A 15,467-nucleotide genomic window follows, 5' to 3' on the forward strand; every position below is an offset into this window, starting at 1 on the left:
CGGTGGCAACACAGAGAGCAGCTGCGGAGGACCAGGCAAGTAGTGCAGCTTGTACAGGCAGGCAAGCGAGGCAACAGTGCGGCGGATGGCCAGGCTGGGTAGGTGTGCCCCAGGGCCGATAGCATGAAGCGCGCGGCGCTGAACATTGTTCAGACGCTGGAGGTGACTCTGCGCAGCTCCCATCCATACAAGAGGCGCATACTCCATGACTGGTCGTACGAACGCCTTGTATACGGTCGTCCGGCCGGCGGGGGTGAGTATGTGGGCGGCTCTGTTCAGGACCCCAAGCCGTTGGCGTGCACGGGTGGCTACGGAGAGTAGGTGATCGCTGAAGGTCAACTTGGCGTCCACCTTCACACCAAGGAGGGTGATGGTGGTTGTCTCGGGCACCAGTGTGCCACCAAACAGGAGTGGGGGGAGATCTAAGCCGGTACGTCTGAGGGTGGCTGTCATGGCCTGGGATTTGGTCGGTTCAAACATCACTTTCCATGTACGACCCCACTCGTGCAGTCGGTCAACGGACACCTGCAGTGACTGCGCGGCCACTGTTGGGGTCTGCTGGGAGGTGACTAAGCTGTACAAAGTTGTATCATCAGCATAGGCTTCCAAGCTGGCGCCGTCAGCGAGAACATCTGGCGCGTCGTTGACGTAGGCAGGAAAAGCGTTGGTCCAAGGATGCTTCCCTGGGGGACTCCAGCGGAGGTCGTATACCTAGATGACATCCGCCCTCCAACGAGGCACTGTAGGGAACGGGTGTCCAGGTATGACGCCAGCCATATCTGAAGCGGACCATCTATGCCCAGGCTACGTACCTTGTGGAGGAGGCCGACATGCGAGACACGATCAAACGCTCCTGCGATGTCCACAGCAAGGATACGAGCCGCCCCTCCACAGCCCGCAGCGCTTGCCCAGGCAGTTTGGAGAGCTTGCAAAGCGTCCGATGTTCCGAGGCCTCTGCGAAATCCAAACTGGTGCGACGTGAGCAGATGATGGTCTTCAAAATAGTTTGCGATGTGTCTGTTTACAAGAGTTTCCATTACTTTCGAGATTGTGCACAGTAAGGATACGGGCCTGTAGTTCTTAAGGGTTGAGCGGGAAGATCGCTTGTGGATCGGAACCACGTTGGCCGTCTTCCACATCCTAGGTTGCACTCCAGACCGGAAGCATAAAGCAAATAACTTGGACAGTGGCTCTGCGAGCTCATGAGCACATTCCTTAAGGACGCGAGCAGAAATACCGTCAGGCCCGGTAGCCTTGGAGACGTCGAGCCTTGCCAGGAGGCGGCGGACAGCCTGTGGGCGGAAGCGGATGGTGCGAAGAGGTGGAACCTCTGAGGGAGCAGGGTCCGGTAGGTCAGCCTCCACAAGGTCCGGACCGGCAACGCTACATTTCTTCGAGAAGAATCGAGCGAATGCCTCTGCTTTCTCTGAGCTCGTTGCCCACTCGCGGCCGTCAGAGTCGACAACTAGGGGAATTTCGGGCTGTGTGCGGTTGCCAGCAGCGTTCTTCAACTTCGTCCACCACTGTTTGTCTCTGAGGGACCCGGTTGAGAGGCTGCGACGGAGGCTGTCCTCCTTTGCACGTCGTGATCGGAACTGGGTGGCGATCGCTACAGTCACGGAATCGGTGAATGCCTGCTGAAGTGCTGGGTCATAAGGGTGTTTTCTCCAGTCGCGCCAGCGCTTCTCCTTCTCCCTCTCGGTCTGGGTGCATTCAGGCGTCCACCATACCGGATCGGAAGGCCTCGTTTCCAGGACTTTGGATGGGACAAACTGTGCAACAGCTGCAGTAATCGAAGCGGTAACCTGCTCACAGGAAGTTTCTGGGTCCTCCGTGATGATATCACCCCATTCCACGTTGCGAAGGTGCGCCCTGAGGCGATCCCAGTCTGCCCTGTTGTAGCGAAATACTGTTCGCTTAACAGGGGGTTCAGGTCTAGGGAGCACGGAAGAAAAGTCTGACAGTACAACTGCATGGTCAGATCGACCGAGGGGCGGAAGTATACGTGTAGTTACTGGGGACGTGAACGTTGACATTATGAGATCTAGCGGGTTGTCTCCACGAGTCGGTACTGTGACATGCTGGACAAGAAGATGGGCAGCGCAAGTATCTTCGAGAGCCTCGCCTGCAGGCGTAGTTTTCGAGCTGTTCAGCCAAGCCCGGTTGTGCACGTTGAAATCGCCAGCTAGGATGATGTGGGAGCCCTGGTGTCTAGCTTCTGGGAGGATGTTGTCGAGATGATCGATTAAGGTAAGATCGCCCGGGGCACAGGACCCCGGCCGATACACTGCTCCCAAGACGGTGCGGAGACCTGGGGCCAGCTGGAGAGAAACCCAGATGATCTCATGTGCGGGGACATGAGTTCAGGGATGAGCATGGAGGGGAGTGACGACTTCACCCAGATGGCTACCCCTCCCCCATGTGCCGTTCTGTCCAACCGAAGTGGTGAGCTGTATCCAGGGAAGCTAATGTCAGAGGCAAGCACTTTCTCCGCAGTGAACTTCGTTTCTGTCACAATTGCTACGTCGGGCTGATGCTGCAGGAGTGCGTGCTGTAGGTCGGGAAGTTTGCTGGCTAGGCCGAAAGCGTTTGTGCAGAGAATGCGAAGATGCTTGCTACCCTTCATTGCAGGAGGAAGTAATTAAAAAAGGGGAGGGACATTTGGCGTAAGCGGGTGCATAGTTACATGTATGGCTAAGGGTCCTAAAATCTAATGAAGTACCTAAAAGGATCAAGCTAAAGATAAGAATGAGGAAGCTGGAGGAAGACACGAGGTTGAAGTAGGACAGGGAAAACCAGATTGTGTTTGTATACCTAGGGCTACACAGGGGGAGAAGATGTTATCTGCGCCAAGTTATCTGCTTATTGCTTGACGCAGTGATCTTTTTCGCCTTCTTCTTCCTCTGGTTATCACTAGAAACTACCAATGGGGAGGTCGACTCCCGCGGCCTCTTGTGGAAGCAGTCTGCCAATATCGCCAATGCTCTAGCCTCATCGCCCCCTGAGAGTTTCCCCTCAGGTGGACAGTCCGACTCCTCGGCCCAGCTGCTGTCAGGAGACAGAGTCAGGTCAAGTTCCACGTGGTTGATTTGTTTATCATGCTCAGGTCGCATTTTGACAGTTACGGCAGAAGCTGAGTCTTGACTGCCATGTGTACCCGTGCCCTCCTCCAGGGGTCTCGACTCGACCTGACCAGCTGAAGAAGCGCCCAGGCTCTCGTGTTGTGGCTGATCCTCGCGCGCTTTGTCTGAACCGATGACCTCCTGGGGTCCCGATTTGACTGCAGAGGCTAGGCTTTCAGGCAGTGGCTGATCCTCGCGCCCTTTCTGGGGTCCCGATTCGACCCTGTTAGCGTACGTTCCACGAGGGGTGCGTGGCCTGGTGGGGCAGTCCGCGGCCAGGTGACCTGGGGACTCGCATACCCTACAGGTGCGTGGTTGATCCTTATACCGTACGGCAAAGACGTGACCCCCTGCCGTTTGAACGTAGGATGGAATGGAGGGGCATTGTTTCCCTAGTTTGAAGCTTAAAAAGCGTACCCCGGTTGTAACATCGAAGCCATGCTTTGTGGTGACTTGCCCGTATCGAACTGTTGAAGCGGGACTACCGTACGGTTTGAGAGCGTCCGTCAATGCAATGTCCGAGATCCAGACAGGGAGGTCAGATATATGCAGCTGGAGGATCGAATCCAGTACGTTTGAAACCAAAATAGTCTTATCCAATAGAGAAAAGCCCTCCCGACCAACACGCTCTAGACTCGCAGTGGACATGAAGGTTACAATGCACTCATGCTGTGAACTTATCTGAACAGATGTGAGGTCGTTGTATCCAGCATCTCCCAGTGCATTCGCGACATCCACCACTTTGGTCCCCAGTGGGCAATTGAATTTCCCGGACGTCTCTCGCATCTGCTCCGAGGTCAGTGCCATCCATCGGGGTCTCGAGTTACCAGTGCTCGCCATGATTGGTGGTAAGGTTATAAGGGCACGCCCTAGATATGCTTTATAAGGATCCAAAAACTACCACATTCACAAAAGGATGCAGAGCTCTCAAAACTGCATCCGCTCTGTACACTGTACGATGCGATGAGTACATTAATACAGTCATCATTCTGCAGTAAATGGGCTATTTCAGTGTTTCTGCTCCGAACAGCAACTAACTTTGGCTAGCTCCATCAAAGGATCAAACAGCAACCATTCCCTCAGATTCTTCGGTAGAAGGCTTCTCCTTGTGCTTGGCACAGGCCAAAAATCACACCTCGAGGAGTACAAAAATGTCAACTCCTACATGTCCTCGATTGCCGGCCATGCACAATCGAGGACGCGTGGGAGTTGTAATTATTTTTACTGCTCCAAGGTGTGATTTTTGGCTTGGGCCAAACACAAGGAGAAGCCTTCTGGGGGAAAAACTGAAGAAATGGTTGTTGTTCGATCTATGATGTAATTTTTGTAGCCAGTCGGAGTAAGATGCTGTTTGGAGCAGAAACACTGAAATAGACTATTTACTGCAGGGCTGTACTGATGTACTCAGGCATGCATGTTTACTCGTATTTTAGCTGTTTGTCCGGAATGAATGCTGCTCTGCGGCTCGTAGAGTAGCTGAAAAAGGCCGCTAGTATGTCTTGTTCCCGGTTTGGAAGCGGACAGACGACTTTCGTGCCTTGAAAAAGGAGTAGACAGTGACAAAGGTACATTCGTAGATGATTTTTGAGTGCTCCTCGTACATTTTGATGGCAATAGAAAATTCTCAGACCAAAGTTAGCGCGGGGGTGGGCGCACAGTTTTCTGGTGGATTTTTTTAGTTTTTTCGTCTCGTACCTATGTCAGTATCGTGATATTGAAATGAAGAGGATGGTTCTCTTCCTCAAGGCTTCATTCAGCCGACTTTGCTTCGTCCTCGTTGAAAGGTGATGCTGAAAAATTGGTCAATTCGCAAAATTGGGTGTATTTTCAATTTACGTGATGACGTGCGATTGCTGGCTATGTTGTACAACAAACATAACAATTCAGGACTGTTCTGCAATGAAAAGTACAGCTATCTGGAGCTGAAAAGTAGAAAAAAGGTACTCAGAATTATTCACCAGGGAGGCGTCACTTGCCCTGAGACAGCTTCCTTCTTGTCATTGTCATTGTTTTTTTGTTCCTTACCTCTGGGGTATTCTTGCTTGTACTCGTGGAATAATCCATACGTATCGTGCATGTGTTCTTTTGGTTTTCAATGAAACGGTCATTGTGGGGAGGTCTCATCTACCAAAACAAGAACAAAACAAAACAAAAAACTGTGTTTGACGAATCCCTTGTACACCATGGTACACACGTCCACACGAAGTAACTCTTTGCTGAAGCGTTGTTTATTTTTCAACTTTTAATGATTCTGCTGTGTTTTATTGTGGTTTCCATGTGTGCCGTGTCGGCTCTTTTTGTAGTCTCCGTTTTCAATACTGTATACCCTCCGATGTCCACCACTTTCTGAATGTATACACTCTGATGGCCTTAAGCAGACTTTTTGTTGGTTTGGTCTGGTTTTCAATATTTCAGTTTGGTGCCTCACCAGTACAAAGTACAGAGGGATGAACGAAAAGAGAAAGGAAAACAGAGCAGAAAGGAAAATGCAACTGGAAGGAAAGAAAAACAGAGAAGGAATGTGGACTTGGCGGATTCATGAACCATTACTATAGCGGGGCAAGACATGAACAGAAGGGAAAGTGCGTCGATATTCATGTTTAAAAAATGCCAAGCCTCATCTTATTGTACATTATCAAAAAGGAGGGGATATAGCCAATTTGTCATCATATAGAGCGTACAAAAGTTCTGTAGAAAATGATCTAATGTCTTCAATTCCCTTCAAGTGAGCAGGGATGCTCTAGAAAAACATACCTTACCATGGATTTAAATATTTGGTCAACGTATGAGTCATCCACAGGTTTGAGGGAAAGACACGAACGGGAAAAGTGTGAAGAAAAAATTCACTGTCACCTCCAGGACTCGAACCAAGCACCCTCGCTTGTAGCTAGCGATGCTCTAACCACTGACCTATGGTGTACAGTCAACTTCGCCAATAACGACATTCGGCGGGGCATCAGAAAAGTGTCCTTATTCGCGAAGTGTCCTTATAACCGAAGTCCCATTTGAATGTATGGGAACCCATATTTTGTATAGTATGATATGCATATCAAAATCAAGCTCTTTTCTTGCTCTATGTCAATGTGTACTTTATTTTCATATTGCAGTTGAAAGGAACTACAAATTCAATATGCAAGGGAAATCAATTGAAAAATATGCCTTTTTGAGCCATCTACAGGGCCAGAGATATGTACATGTATGTACATGTATGATGATTACTGTACAATCATGTACAACTACATGTACATTGTATACATATAGGTGTGCTGGTAAATCCAACAATTTTGAAGCCAACATAAAAAAGGAAGAAAAAGCCCCCCCCCCCCCTTGGCGGCATTTTATTGCATGTGTGCAATAATATCCATCACCAGTGCACCATAGGTTCTGGTACTTCTGCATGACAGGTACATGTACTTGACTGACAGGTACTTGAAATAGCTGTCAAAAGCCCAGAAAGTCGTAATTCAAGCAGTGAATATGACCACGGTGCACTAAAAGCATGTCGCTATACGCGAATTGTCGTTATTCAGATAGTCGTTATATCCGAAGTTAAATGTATACAGTTAGATGGGACTTTGCTCTGGGCATGGAAATTCTGTCGTTATTCGCGAATTGTCGTTATATCCGCAGTCGTTATTAGCGAAGTTGACTGTAGTCGTCATCCCAGCAGAGACCATTCAACATTTCTTCAGACTTCATAACTCACAATTCTTGTTAATCCACACAGGCGGGTGGAACACAGCCCTCACTTTAACACACACACTTCAAGTACAAACTAGCACGCCGGAGCCGCACGTCGTAAAATATTCACTGAACATATGAGTGTTTACCGTTGTTAACAGTCACGTACTATTTTCCCGCTATTGTCTCTTCATGACGGGAAGGCCTCTTTTACGGGCAAAGCAAAGCACAATCATCACCATGTATCAGTACAGTGAGTAGTTAAACCCAACACGAATGAAAAATGTGAAATGGAATAAAAACAATATTTGTAAAAAAATAAATAAATAAAAATTAAAATTCAATATCGAACACGAATAAAATAAAATTAAAATATGTAAAAAATAAACAATATCGAACACGGAATTAATTCCGGAACTATCTACTCAACCAATTCATAATGCAATACCCGCACACTGGTCGCATGACTGGTCGCATGACCCTCTTTACGTGGGTTCACGATCTTGCTCTCTCTACATACTGCTGTGCATCATAGACATCACATGCTCGCACGCTCTGCGCATGCACAGAGATCCCGTGCACACACCAGAGCTTGCTGTCTTTTCAACTTTCCTTGCCTGCAGACCGCTCTCATATTCTGACATTCTGTTGACATTCCGATCTGCTTCTTCATAGTGTCAGTCCAAGCACTGCCGATCCTCTGCCGCCTTGCCTTTCTTAGTATCAGTTGTCCTTGTTCTTTCTCAGCGCACCCCTGTCACACTACGTGTTTTGCTAGAGTTTATCGTTTGAGTATTTTAGTATTTTATTCTCACGATGACGCGTTCCTCAACCAGAAAAAGGACGCAATAGGCCGTCACAGCTGATGTCACAGCTGATGTCACAGCTTCTTGACAACGCGTAGTTACTCGGCCAAGTGGTGAAAAACAAAAGTCGCGTCACCTGCACTTCTCGTGTTTCGAGTGGCAGCAGCATGCAGTGAACACAGCTACAGCATCATTTTGACTGAGGAGCGCGCGAGCGAGACTATTTATTTCAAATGAACTGCTGTTTGTCGCCGAGTTCGTAGTTTTCGCTTTGTAGAGAAGGATATGCCGTAGCTGATCTTTTACTTGGCCACTGCTGTGCTTGTACTGTCGTTCGGCTTTACATGTAGTCACCGGCCAAGAACCAATGATGGGTTATTTACTTATTTCTATCGCCGCGATCGCTGATTTCTTTTAGTTCTGAGACCAACTAACTCTCGGCTCGTTTCCTTGTTCAGCGGCAAGCAAAAACCAGAACTCCGAACTCTCAGGCGCTGGTGAACACTCAGCAGGAAAACACTGCACGGTGGCTAGAGAGCGAAGGAGAAACTTCTTGAAGTAAAACAAAATTTGAAAGCGCGATCTGCACCAGCGCGCCCCAGTCAAAGTGATGCCGCAACCGTTGGAAACACGACAAGTGCAGGTGACGCGACTTTTGTTTGTCACCACTTGGCCTTGTAACTAAGAGTTTTCAGGCAGCGTGACGTAGGCACTTCGACAGCCTATAGGCCAGGGCGTCAGCTCAAACCTCGGATGCAGGAAGTAATGTGGGTGCGAGGCAAAATTCTGTTTGTCGTCCACCACCCAGGACTTCAAGATATATTCTGCCGCCGCCTTGAATGTGGCTCCGGATGCCAGAGCGGCAACTCAAACTTCGGATGCAGGAAGTAATGGGCGTCCAAGGCAAAATCCTGTTCATTGTCAATCACCCAGGACTCCATTATCTCCCACAACGGACTCTGTTGAATTTGACGTTGCACTGTTAGTTTATTCTGCCGCCGCCTTGAATGTGGCCCTGATGCACTTGCTTTGGCTGTTTCTCAGGCCGTCGGTCAGGTCATCCGGCCCCTGATGGAGCGAGTAGAGCAGTTGGAATCTGTTGCAGCTGTCGTGTCGCCTGCCAACTCCAGCCTTAGATCAAGCATTGTGCCGTCCGCCTGCTGCTCATCCGTCGCTCTCTGTACCTGTAAAACGCCGCAAGCGGATTGAGCATGGCGAGTTTATTAATTTCAACGACTTCCTCACAGCTAGCAGTGGGGTTCACCCGACCTGTCCAGCTCGTACAGAGGCCAACTCATGCAGAGTGCCACCATGTCCACTATGTAGCGTCATGGCTTCAGGCGTTTACTGCGTGTACAAGGGTAATTGTCGCAGCAGAACGAGACAGAGCAAACGATTTCCTGGTGTATCAAGTCACTATAACTCGTATCATATCGATGCATGGCTAAGTTATGACTGTCGTTTCCGGCGCGCCATAGCCTCCCAACCACTGTTGTACGACTGGGCTATCATCGACTCTAATTTCTGGCCGTCGTCCTTCACCAGCCGTGGTCGCCGTCATGCTCGTGCTGATCTCACTGTGTGTGCAATAGCAATCTCATCAGACCAGTTCAATGCGATACGCTCCATTCCTACCTGCCGCAGTTTCAACAGGGACCACAGGGGCGTAGCAGTTGATCCAGCCGGTCAGGCTTGGGCCGGACCACTCTTTCGCCCAGAAGTGCCCACAATGCAGGATTTTGCACCCTAATTTCAAATTTTTCCCGGGGGACACCCCACACCCCCTCCAACCGGACCATCTCCGACCGGATCACCTCCGACCGGACCACCTCCGACCGGACTACCTCCAACAGCGATGCTACGCGCCTGGACCAGTGCCACAACTTTTTCTGCTATCGTGCCCACGTGTGCCCCCAATGCAGTGGAAAGCACCCAGAAGCTTCTTGCCCTATGTCATCTACAGTCCATTTCAAAAAGATGAGCAATCAGGTTTTGGTCTTAAAAAGTATGAAGATATGGGAAATTTGGACGACAAAGTACATAGAATGGCTTGTTAGGACACGGCAAATTGTTCTGTGAGGGTTTTGGAAAAATTGGACCAGCCGTTAAGGAGTTACGATTTCGGCCAGGTTTCCGGCCTTTCCCATGGTTTACAGTTTGCCCTGGAAGCCAGTATCGATTTTATCAAAACCCACAATTTATCCTTTCTTTTTGGCTATGTGGTTATGAATGCTGCATGAAGTTGTGAGTTCAAATCCCAAACTATCTTCAAGTCAAACTTTTTTTCGTTGTTTTGGTGATCACACTGGTAGATCTACAAAAAGTACAAGCCACAGAAGTTGGCTGAGCCAAACGACTTGTTGTTGTTGGAGCTGACGTTTCCTGCCGAACTATTACTTACTGGCACTTGACTGCTTCACGCCATGTGAACACACCCACAACACTGAAACGGTGTGAGTGAACACGGAAGTCATTGCGCTGTAGTTACGTGTTCAACTGTTGTTGAGTACAACGGCACATCGATCGATCAATTTCTTTTTGAGAATTATCTTAGTATTTCAAGATCACGAAGTAGTGGTTGCGACTTCGGCGATGATTTGTAAGAAAGGTTTTCTCCCCACACCGGAGCTCGCGCTATTCCGCCGACTTTACGTGAGTGTCAAGTAAAGTCGGCGGAATAGCGCGAGCTCCGGTGTGGGGAGCAAACCTTTCTTATTTCAAGATCGCCAATTAATTTGAATTTTGGAGTCAGCACCGTCTTCTATCAGCTTTCACAGGCGTCTGCTTTTCGCAAAATGTCGTTGAAGTCACACGGATAGCTTTGCCAAGTCATGGCGTTGGGAATGAGTCTGTGTCGATGTCGTTTTCATCACATTGCGAGAGTAAATTGCATCGCAGCTCAAAGAAAGTGGGCACGAAACGAATGGGGACCCATCCCGCTCGTCAACGTTTACCTCACTTCCGACATTTCCTCTCTGACTCCATATCGATACGAGGAAGAACTCGTTTGTTGTAAACCAGACGTACATGTATCGACGTGAGTGAGCTGTCATTTTTCATGCTTTCGCGCGGATTATTTCTTCGAGTTCACAGTGAGTTTTTCAAGCCAGCTCTCGAGCGCGCATACGGTAAGACGGCAAACTCCCCGGGCGATCGCCAGGATTGCTAATCTTTTTGAAATGGACTGTAGTCTGTACCACACTCGACATTGGTTGCGTTCTCAAACGCAAACTCGCCTCACTCCTGGGCCACCTCTCGTTCGCTTCCCGAGCAATTCCTGCCGCCCGTACATTCTCACGCCGCCTGTATGACCACGACAAGGCCAAATCCGAGATGACATCTCGCCGAATGCTGCGCTTCTCAGCCTCAGCCGAGGACGCCCTGAGCTCCTGGCACCAGTCCCTGAACAAGATGGAAGCCTCCAGGACCTTCGCTCCCGCAGCTGTGGAACGGTCTGACATCTTGGTCCAGCCAATCACTGAATAGTTCAAGGTCAGTAGCCCAACTTCCAAGTAAGACATTCACCTAGGATTCTGATAACTTTCTCTGTCGATCCTACTCCACAGTAACAGTCTTTCCTTATGCCTCTAGTACAATGCTCTTGTACATCGCTGTCTAGACAGTCTTCACTCCTGATTATCATACACACGTCTCACTCTCGTAATACGTACATACCATCTATATTGGTTGTCTCACCCGCTATCTCATTTGTCCCTAATGGGAATGTCGGCATGGGCACTCCTCCGTAATTGGCCACCGGCGCACTACTATTAAACTGGCATGGGTCACAAGCCGCCCCTGCTCAACGCAGGCCGACCCACTTGGTCATATGAGCTCCTGCCCTCGGTAGGCCGACCACATGATTCGTTAACGCGCACTCAATTGAGGCCAGCTACTCTGCCCTACATTCCCATTACTCCAAACTCACTCTTTTCTCTCTTGGTGTGCCGCGTCCCGCACGCGCGTGTGTCTGCTCTATACTGTAGCATATGGAGTAGAATGCTAAATGTTCAATTAAAGAATGAGTTAACCAGTCACGTACCATTGCTCCGCTATTGGCTCTTTATAACGGGTAACATGGCCCTATTTACGTGTGTGCACGATCTTGCTCTCTCTACATACGGCTGTGTTTCATGGACATCACTTGCTCGCACGCTCTGCGAATGCGCATATTTCCCGTGCGCACAACAGAGCTTGCTGTCTTTTCCAGTTTCCTTGCTTGCAGACAGCTTTCATATTCTGACCCACCCTACTCATCCCATTTCTTACTCTTACACTATACTCCACATATTTTGAAATGCACGGATGCGGGCACTCCTCCATAACAGGCCTCTGGCGCACTACTATTTAACTCGCATGGGTCATAAACCACTCCTGCTCAAAGCAGGCCGACCCATTTGGTCATATACAGCTCCTGCCCTCGGTAGGCCGACCACACGATTCGTTAACGGAGTTATGATCACCCTGTCGGGGGTTATATATTTTTTTGGAATGGGTTTGCTCCCACACGCGAGCTCGCGCTATTCTGCCGACTTGACTTGACACTTGACTGACTCACGACTGCCATCCAGTGATATTAGCGATTTTAATAAGATAAGGGAAAGTCGAAGATTGAAGACAAGTATTGAAAATGGCTGATAAAGAAGGAGCGATAACATTCGATGTGGCCTTCAGGATACTGGGAGGAAGACAATCCGGTTCTGGTGCTTTGCTGCTGTCAAGGGAGGCAAGCCTTGCCCTGATGTCTGTTACAGTGACGTGCTCAAACGTACCAAATGCAGATTGAGGCACGCTCTATCTGGGATGTCAAACCATGAGGTTGGAATCAGTCACTATCTTGTGGAAGAAGGTGTTCGACTCGTCAGCTGCAACCGCAGGTGGGGCGAGGGAACGACATCGATTAGTGATGTGGTTGATGATGGACCACAACGGCTCTCTTTATATTTTGGGCACACGTTCTGGAAATGGAAATTTCTAAGTTGACGGTAGATATTGTTGCACAGAGTTCTCAGAGAGGTAGAACATCGCTGTAATGTAGTGGCAGTGCAGCCACTGGCGCGATACCGACCAAAAGCTGATTTCCTCTGGCGGATGAGTGCCAAGAGCTCTGGGATCAGGAACGGACAGTTCTTCTTGCCCGGTCTTGTGGGTCTACCAGGTTGTTTGTACGGCGTGACCACATGTAGAACGGTGTTGAATTTCCACAACCATTCATCAAGCATTAGATAGACAATGGTAGACGAGAACGAAGACAAGTTTGCATGCTCAAGCAGACCTATCAATTCTGGGAAATTGATGTTCCTATGGTCGCAGGTCTTCAAGGTAGCATCGTAAGCAGGTAGTTGTATATTGGTCTTTACGTCCAAAGCTGCATAAACCAGATCATGATCGGAGAACTTCCAGGGAGACACTACTTCGTCTCTGACTGTAGCCAAATTTGTGAGGATAAAGTCAATTGACGAAGCAGATGAGGGGTGGTCCGTGTCTGTCGCAAAAAAACCTTTTTGGAGGTTAAGGGGAAGAGGTAGCGACGTGTTTAAGCTTTGATACATCGGCCTATGGGAAAATTGGAATTACATTGGAATCAATGTTCAGGTCGCCTAGCAAGATAATATCTTAGCCCTGGATGTGGTGGACAAGCTCCTGCACAGAGCTCCAAAATTGAGCATCAGCTGAAGGAGGACGCTGCAAACAACCAAGAAGAAATACTCTCCCAGTCGACTTTTCTGTAGAACGCAGCCAAATCATCTCCCCTCCATGGACAAGTACACTCGCTTTGCAGATATTTCTTAGGGTGTAGGGGAAATATCTTCATTTTTCCTCTTTGATAATGATAGCACATCAATACACATTGTGGTCAAAATGTGAGGGCTTTTGTGCTAGTTTCAACAGCAGCTCAATGATCTGCTCTGTGGGCCTTGTGATAAATTGGTTATCGCATGTTTGCTGCGGGCCTTATGGCATCTTATTGCCCCTCGAGGTTATCCTTCTGGCCTACGGCCCTCAGGCTAACCTCTCGGGGCAATATTATGTCATTAGGCCCTCCCAGCGATGACATATCCTTTTCGATTTAGAAGTGTGAGTTATTTCGAGTTATTAGAGAGGTTAAGTTACACGTTTTTTGACTTTTTTCAAAGCGCGGTGAAAATTTCATGTTGTATGTACATTTTAGAGGTTAAGTTACACGTGTGACATGACGTGAAATATTGCCGTGGCAAGATTTGGGTTTTGTTTGAACAGCAGAATTTCTCAGCACAATTTTTAATATCAAATCTTCCAACAATCTCGATAAAACTACGGATGCTTACACAAATCCGATCGGGATGACCAAACGAAACTTCCAAAAACCCACGTCACGAAACTACGTGCGGTATAGTCAACCCACAGTCAACTTTCAAACAGGTAAAAAAAGTTGAAAATGACTTTTGAATTTTTGACGTTAAATTTCACGGACATAAGAATTTTACGTGAAACTTAACCTCTCTATTAGTTTTGAAAAAGCGCCACATTTCGCTTGCCTGAGGTAGTAGTCACATGAGAACGACATAACAAAATTCATTCAGCTTGTTCTTCTGGTGTCGTGGTTTGTATGCGTTCACTTTTTTTCTATCGATAGTAGCAGGCAGGTATAGTGGGATGGTCTAAGACCATGATTGAGAAAGAAATGGTACCAGGGCAAGTCCTGCTTGGAAGTGGAATGATTTTTCCAGCCGTGCTGCTGCCCATAAGGAACCCATTTAGCGCTACTGGGCCTTGCCTATGGTACTCTGCATATAAATGCTAAAAACAGGGCAAATAGCCAGTTCTAAAACTCCAGGGTTCTTGCAACTGGGGTCCTCAAATATTTTGGAAATGATTGCCAAGACTATCAACCACAGGGTGACAGAATCGATACAGTCCCCAAAAAAAATAGCGCATCACGATAGGGGACGCAAGTTTGCTGAAATTGCGTGAAATACGCCAAATGCGTGAAATTGCAGGCGAAAGATCGCTGAAAAGAGAAGAAAAATGGACGCATAGTGTTTCCAAGCGGGATTCATACCAACGACCTATCGTACAAGAGGCAGGATCATGATGCAACTGACTAACATTGCTTTTACACACCAGACAGTGCCAGAAATCACTATACATGTATATCCCATGACGTCTATAGACGTAATCAGCGCATGGGGGGCATTTTCAATGACGTCTATAGACGTCATCCGCGTTCAATGGGTTAATTGGGAACTCGTGGCCTGGCACGAGGGAAACATGAAGGCAGTTAATGGGATTTCAGTCTTTGACCACTTCGTGGCAGGTCTGATCTACTCACCTCCCACTGCTTAGGAGCTGAATCTGCGCCTTGTTTGTAGAGGGTGGCCGCGTTCCTAGGAATGCGGAAAACTCGGCAGAACCGTGAATGTTCTATGTTTCATGTATCCTTGCTGCCCTTTTTTTAGGAGGATCTTATGATCACTTATTACCTTTCAAAGTTCCTTCCCTCTGTTTGCTTGTCTACAGCGCCGGAATGCAATTCATGCTGCCACTCTTCAGAAACACTTGGAGTGTCTGAAGTTGTTGTGTGCTGCTAATTTGAATCTTAATAGCCGCGATAATGTAAGTAGTAGTTTCAGTGAACTGCTCCTTATCTTAAAAGGATGTGCTTAGTTTAGAGAGAATAGAAAAAGGACCAAGGAACTACAAGTCATGCTATAATGCCCACTTACACCACCAGCTACTAAACAATCACCTCATGCGATAACATTGCATGACACTGACCTATTTAAAAGGGGAAGGTTCGATACCGGAATGGTTTGAAAGCCAAATTTGTAAAGATCCAAACCGATCATCAGCGTGGATAGTTCACTCGAAATATGTT

The 15,467-nt window shown here is 48.1% G+C and overlaps 1 long non-coding RNA gene across 1 annotated transcript in view; it reads left to right on the forward strand.

Moving 5' to 3' along the window:
* LOC135821909 (uncharacterized) overlaps positions 1–15,248 on the forward strand; it is a 41,111-nt gene extending 25,863 nt beyond the window's left edge. Inside the window, exon 5 of the long non-coding RNA XR_010554406.1 lies at positions 15,110–15,248. This is a non-coding gene — a long non-coding RNA (uncharacterized LOC135821909). The remainder of the gene's footprint in view (positions 1–15,109) is intronic.
* Positions 15,249–15,467: the final 219 nt, after the last annotated feature.

Source organism: Sycon ciliatum, chromosome 7 (genome assembly GCF_964019385.1).
Source record: "Sycon ciliatum chromosome 7, ocSycCili1.1, whole genome shotgun sequence".
Classification (NCBI taxonomy): domain Eukaryota; kingdom Metazoa; phylum Porifera; class Calcarea; order Leucosolenida; family Sycettidae; genus Sycon; species Sycon ciliatum.